The sequence below is a fragment of the Phoenix dactylifera genome, chromosome 2 (assembly GCF_051530095.1).
Source record: "Phoenix dactylifera cultivar Ajwa chromosome 2, Ajwa_hap1_PhDact_Kaust_v1.1, whole genome shotgun sequence".
NCBI lineage: Eukaryota > Viridiplantae > Streptophyta > Magnoliopsida > Arecales > Arecaceae > Phoenix > Phoenix dactylifera.
In genome coordinates, this window is record NC_143191.1 from 4300664 (window position 1) to 4308110 (window position 7447).

Below are 7447 nucleotides of genomic sequence, written 5' to 3' on the forward strand. Positions count from 1 at the left end.
CTGGAGAGAGATTGTACTCCTAGCTTTCCAGGTTGCTTTTGTTTGAATGGTTCTCAGCTAATTGCTGAGTAAACGTAGCGTCTGAAAGGTATAGAATGGAAGATTTTTTTCCTTCTGGATACGGAATACGGCTCTGCATCTGATGTGGATTTTTCACTAGAGATTCAAAGGGTTTTAGCTTTTAGGCTTGCAGTCTGTCCTTGCAAGCTACAAAGAAAGGTCACAGCCTTGGAATGCCACTGCCTGCTGGTCCACTCTTTTTCTTTTTTGTCTTTTAAATAATTAAGTACGGCCTGCAAGTCCATTGGGTTCTTTTTGAATCTTCCATTACCTAAAAAGCTGGCCCATAAACTGCATACATAGACCACTAATCCCTCTGTCTCTGCTGGAGAATCCCAAATAAAGATGGTTGGAAAGATTTGGTGGCCTCTTGGCATCGAAAGGCTTGCTTTTTCCAAAATCCAGCAAAGAAGGGGCATTAATGTGGCTGCCACCCTTACTTAAGAGATAAAGACAATAATTAGTACAAGGATGGAAAAGAGACAAGGGATTTAATTTTAGAACTGATTTCGTTGTGGAAAATAAAAGGGGAGGAGGGAGAGACTTGGAGAAGAAAATTATGATCCGCAAAAAAATAATAAAATAGTTTATATTTAATTAGAGTTTTTAAAGAAAAAAATAAAATGGTTAGTTTTAGAAATAAATTTTAAATGTTCTATAGAAAATAAAAAATTATCAGATATGGAAAATCCTTTTTTTTTCATGGGTCGGAAATCAAGGAAAAAATTTTTCTTCCTGAAAATATTTTTAATACTACTGACTTATGTATTTTTTAATCAATTTATTAAAAATATAAAATATATTTTATATATTTTTAAAAAATATACGTACTCAATTAAATGTAAGCTAGAAAGTATTATTTTTATATCATAACTAAATATGATAAAATCACTTTCTCATATATAATATCTTCAAGCATTGTTTACTTAAAAAATATATTTTAGTGAGATAAAAAAATTTATGAATTAAATTTTTTTTTTTCTCTAATGTTTAGGCCAGTTCAACATCCTTAGGGAGATTGATCCGGAAAAGGGCAAAAAAATCTGAAGAGAATATGCTTTTTTTTAGATGAAACTGAAGAGAATATGCGAAGGGTGACCAAGTGCATCACAGGAAGAGAGAGAGAGAGAGAGAGAGAGGAAGGAGAAAGGTTTGTTAGGTGATGTTGATTGATTGGTGCTGACGCATTGGAAGGAGAGATGGGTATGCAGTCATGGACCTGCTCTTCAACTTCTGCTTTTCCGGTGATTTCTTTCATACACTGCAATGATGGTTTCTTTCACGGTTCGATTTAAATTTGTTAAAAGTTGGCATACGGTCCTTTGCCTTTGCATCATCCCCACCGAGGCTGCCTTAGAAAATGGACAGGATCAGGGGGCGATTGCCACCACAATTAGGGTTGTCAATGAGCCGAGCTGAATCCGAACATGAAAGAGCTCGGCTCGGCTCGTTTCACAGAAGCTCAAGCTCGAGCTCGGGCTCGAACTCGGTAACAAGCTCTATTTTAGACTCGAGCTTGGGCTTGCTTGGCAAAGCAAAGGCTCGGACTTGAGCTCGTAAAGTCGTTTCAATTACGAGCTCTAGAACGAGCCCGAGCTCGGGCTCGTAATCGGGCTCGAGCTCAGGCTCGGTCTCGATAACAAGCTATTTTTCTCTATGTGATTAGATTTTTATAAATTATGGTGCTAAAATAAGATTTTTCAGTGTAAGACTAGAGCTCGTTTGGGCTCGTGAGCTGCTCGGGCTCGAGTATAAACGAGGCTCATATTGGGCTCGGGCTCAGACTTGTTTGACTATCGAGCCGAGTTCGAGCAGCTCGGCTCATTAACAGCCCTAACCACAATTGAGCTGAGGTCGGTGTGGAGCACAAACGATCTTAAAATCGGTGGGAAATGAATTAAGCAAATTGATCGAGAGATAAGTGAGAGATTTTATATATATATACAGTTTGTATAAAACTTATTTGTCGAAGAGTTTGGGATGCTCTAATATCTAAGTTAGAATCAAAAAGCAACAATGTAGAAAAAAGAGAATTTCAGAAGAATGTGGTTTCTATAAATAATATTGTATGCGTACCTGAGGCCCCCTTGATACCCTTTTTATACAGAAGTGCTCATTTTATCGTTACCTAGTTTGATGTGGCGTGCAATAATGATCAGATAACGGATGGTAGTACGGTCGAAGCATAATTGTCGATCCGCATGGGCGATGGGCAGTGTCGGTGGGGCATAGACTATGGTGTTGCCGTGACTGCAGGCTGCCAGAGTTATCGACTATTAGGACTGTCAGTCCTTGTCGGTATATGTTGATTGTTCTCCTCGGCTGATGGCTTCTTGCTTACTTCAGTTGGTCGGCTACTCGGCTGGGCCGAAGTCGTTGTCCTAGGTTGACGTCCAAGGTCGAGGGGGCAAGTCTAGCTCAAAGTCGAGATGTCCAATATTTTCTTCAACATTTGGCCTCCAATTTTGAGGTCAAACTGCCTTTCGGTTTAGGCAACAAAAGTCAGGTGGCCACGTTGATCGAGGGCGAGACTTTCATCATGGGCAATAATGCGTTGATCTGTCTTCTCGAGGCGTCATTGTATTCGGATTGTCCTAAGGTGCCATCATTGCCGAGTCTTCCTCAAGGCGTCATTAAAGCAACGATCCGACGAATCGCCTATGCCATACCCCAAGCTCACACGTGGCATAATCTGTTCTAGTAGTCAAACCGATGCTTTGATCGAGGCTGCTCGCAACTCTATATAAGGGCGTCCCCACCCTTCAGCCTCCACTCCTTGTTGTGCTTGCTCCTTCGTCGGAGTACTTGAGTGTCCAAGCTCCTGGGTGGTGCTCTGGCGAAGTCTTTCATCTCCGACTTCAGCATCCCCTGCGCTCCTCCATTTTGTGGGTACTCGCTCCTTTGGCTGCTCGACCTTTCTTGTCTTCTCACCTCAATGTTGTGGACTAACTTTGTCCTTGGCTTTCCACTTCTTGCCGCCATGAAGACCGATCTCGTGCTGAATCACGAGAGAAGAAAGATGAAGAAGAGATGGACTGTAGCCGCCGAGGGTGACGCCTCTCAGAGGAGAAAGTCGAAGGAGGGAATCCCCTTTGGCCCATGCTGCCAAGACCACCATCGAGGTTGACGCTAAGAATTTTATTCCTGGAGTTTCCCCTGGGGTGCCCGTACCTCAAGATGAGATTGTTGAACTCAACCTCGTGGTAGAAGTCGTCCGGCTGTCTAGATGGCCCACTTCAATGGGGGCCGTCACTCCCCCATGCTAACCATCTTCCAAGGTTCGCACCTTGGTTCGATTAGATTCGAGCCTGTCTACTTTGGCCGAGGGGGCCCCCTCAGCCTTCAGAATGGATGGTCGAGGAGTCCGACTCGGCTCTGGAGTCTTCAGAAGTGATGAGGGAGTTAGTCCAAGTTATACAACTCCGAGCCGACCAAGAGCTCATACGCTCCCTCGACCCCACTAAATTTCTTGACCCATCCTTCGCTCAATCATTCGGGTAGGTTTCATAAATCTTAATTAAGTCATTTTCCTCGGCAACTAAACACTCCTCTTCTTTTTAGCACGCCATCAAGGTTGGTTGCTTGCACGATAGGTTCAAGGTACCCTCAAGGAGCATCACGGAATATAGAGTGAGAGCGGAGGTCGCCAAGGAGTACGCCTGTCTGGCTGAGAGGCCATTTACGATCTGAGAAGGTCGAATGGCAAGCTAAGCCTTCGGTGTGGAGGCCGGTCTTCTACTTGGGCCATTTACGACCTGGAGAGGTTGGGGGGGCAAGCCAAGCCTTCGACACATGGATCGGTCTTCTACTTGGGCCATTTATGACCTGAGGAGGTCGAGTGGCGAGCCAAGCCTTCGGCGCTGGGGGCAGCTTTTTGCTTGGGCCATTTACGACCTAAGAAGATCAAGTGGCAAGCCAAGCCTTCGGTACGGAAACCAATCTTCTACTTGGGCTATTTATGACCTCGGGAGGTGGAGTGGCAAGCCAAGCCTTTGGCGCATGGGGCGGCCTTCTGCTTGGGCCTTTTATGACTTGAGGAGATCGAGTGGCAAGCCAAGCCTTCGGCGCTGGGGGTGACCTTCTGTTTGGGCCTTTTATAATTGAGGAGGTCGCGTGGCAAGCCAAGCATTCGGTGTGGGGGACGGTCTTCTACTTAGGCCATTTATGATCAGAAGGTTGAGTGGCAAGCCAAGCCTTTGGCGCGGGGGCAGTCTTCTGCTTGGGCCATTTACGACCTCGAGAGATCGAGTGGCAAGCCAAGCCTTAGGCCTAGGGTCCGATCTATTGTTTGGGGCATTTACGATTTGAGGAGGTTGAGTGGCAAGCCAGGCCTTCGGTCGGGGGCTAGTCTTTTACTTGGGCCATTTACAACCTAGGGAGATCAAGTGGCAAGCCAAGCCTTCAATGTAGGGGCCGGTCTTTCGCTTGGGCCATTTATGACTTGAGGAGGTCGAGTGGCAAGCTAAGCCTTCAGCCTGGGGGCCAGTCTTAAAGAGGCTCCAGGCGTCCTCGAGGTGTCTCCTTTGTTGGGGCCCAAACATCCCCAGAGTGACCCAAGTCGAATACATTTGTCGCAGTCATCCAATCTGTAAAACAAAAATATGACAAGAAGATTTTTTATTAGAGAGAAGTTTAGGATACAATGGATCTTACTGATAATAAGTTCGAGGGTTGTCGGAGTTCCAAGCCTGTAGGATTGGGATATCACCGACATGTTGCAACCTGTACGTTGAAGATCTTTAGCTGCTGGATTCCAAACTCCTTTGAAGGCTTGAGTCTGGTGATGAGCACCTCATGCCGAGTTTCATTGTTTGAGGCAGAGAATTTTAACCAGAGAGCATACCCCATAATTACTCTGTCAGGGCCAGTGAGTATGGGACCGATCCAACTGTCTCTCGTGCCCGACGACCCACCCACATGCAGGATCCATGGTTGCTCGATGGTCATTCTTTTGAGGAGCTTGGTTATCTGATGCGCTTGGGGCCTTGGCAGGTCTACCAGCGATGGTGTTGATGACGCCCGTTGTCGGACGAGTGTCGATCGGCTTGAGGGGTGGTGGATCAAAGGCCGGAGCGGGTGTTTCTCCGTCCTACCGATGACGCCTGTATTGGTCAAGCTGCCTGCACCGAATGAGTGCTTCGATTTTGTCTTTGAGCTGAACACACTCCTGGGTGTCATGGTCGCGGTCCTGGTGGAAGCGACATTACTTCTTCTGACCTCTTTTGGCCATCAAGCCCTTCATCAAATGCGGAGGGTGCAAATAGCCTCGGCCTTTAATTTCTATAAGGATCTAGGCCCTTGGGGCAGTGAGACAAGTGTACTTTCCAAACTTTTAAGAAGGGATCGTAGGCCATTGCAAGCCCTTCTAGCGCGAGGTGAGATACTCCTCGGCTCTCTTCGCTCCTCGCATCCCCCCTTTCCCTCTCGGGATCTTCCTCTAGCAAACTCGCATCATGAGGCCATGGCTTCCTCCGCGTAAACGTTCTTGTCAACCCGTGCCAGCATTCCGACAAAGTCGACGAGGAAGCACTTTTTCAGGGGGAAGAGGAAGCTCGACAACCGCATGCTGCTCTTCATCACTGACATCGCGACTGATTGATCTAGGTCGTGGACTCCAGTGTCACCACATTTAAGCGGCTAGCATAGTCTCTAAGAACTCTTTCTCCTTCTGCTTGATATAGAGTAACATGTCCGAGTCGCAGTGCCATCTTCGGCTGGAGATGAAGTGTGTCGCGAAGAGACGGACGAGCTGCTCAAAGGAGTGGACAGAATTGGGCCAAAGTCTGAAGAACCAGAACCGAGCCACCTTGCAAAAGGTTGCGGGGAACTCCTTGTAAAACACGATGTCGGTGTCTCCATGCAGCATCATAAGAGCCTTGAAGCTCTTAAAGTTGTCTAGAAAATCCGAGGTGCTATCGTACGGCTCTACTTGGGGCATCTTAAACTGAGTTAGAATCGATTCCTCCATGATCTGCCATGCAAAAGGAGGGCTTTGAGGAGAAGTTGAGATTGTTATTCGCCCCTGGAGCTTATTCCTTAAGGGCCCGAATCTGCTGGCCCCTTTTCTCGATTCTCCGATTGAGGTCGGCATCCTACCCGGACAAAGGCTCCATAAGGTGAACAAGCGACTAGCTCTTGATGGAGTCCTCACCGGAATGGGGGCTTGGAGTATGTCATTTCTCACTCTGACTGAGACTGCTCCGTAGAGTTCGCTGGCTCTGGTGATACCACTCCAAATCTTGGCGTTGGGAGCGGTGGCTGACTAGGCGCATGCCGTGTGCTAGCGATCGAGAGTGGTAACTGGGCCAACCGGATTTTATCTGGACTGGCTCTGGTTGCACCGCTGCCTGCTGCAAGCCTTGGACCATCGTAACTAACGTCTGCACTTGCTGAATGAACTAGTCGAATTGCTTATTAGCTATAGGCACAGTAGGACGGTCTGCTTGCCGAAGAGTTTCTGATGGAAAACTCTCCGATGCCTAAGTCAGAATAGAGAGACAATAGTGTGGAATTAAGAGAATTTCAGCAAAATGTAGACTCTATAAATAATATTACGTGAATACTTAAGGTCTCTCGAGCTGCCCCTTTATATATAGGAGCTCATTTTGTCGTTACTTGGCCTGACGTGGCGTGCAATAAAGGTCAGACAACAGTCGGTAGTACAACCGAGGCATGAGTGCCAGTTTGTGTGGGCGGCGAAAAGCGATGTTGGGGCACAGGCCGTGGTGCCGCCACAACTGCAGGCCACTAGAGCTGTCGATTATTAGGATTGACAGTCCTTGTCGATACATGTTGATTGTTTTCCTTAGCTAATGGCTTCTCGCAAGAGTCGAAGTCACTCATTTCGGTTGGTCAGCTACTCGACTAGGACCGAGGTCGTTCTCCTCGGTTGATGTCTGGGGCCTAGGGCATAAGTCTGGCCTGAGGTCGAGATGTCCAATATTTTTTCTAACATGAGCTTCTAAAATTTGTAGAGAAACTTCATAATTGCTTATAATTGGCTTGAATGAAGTTTCTCATATTCTTATCCATGACTTCAATTTTTTCTTATACGGGCTTGGTGAAGAGTTTCACAGATATATTATGAGGCAAATGGACCAGCCTTTTAGCTGTCTGGGTTTCAAAGGCTAAGCAAAGTTTATATTTTGGTTGGAGAAATTCTTGAGAGCTCTCAGGCAAATTACAGAGCATAGCATTGTTATTTGTTAATCCAACCAGAAAGAGATGAAAGTTTTTTCTAACTCAATTCACTCAATTAAAATCCAGAGAAGTTAAATTTTACTTCATAAATAGGATTATGAAAAAAAGATATGAAAAATTTTAAAGCACAAAATCTTAAATAAGAATGGTTGAAAAATGTTCGTAAAATCGACTCCAAGTAGTTGGA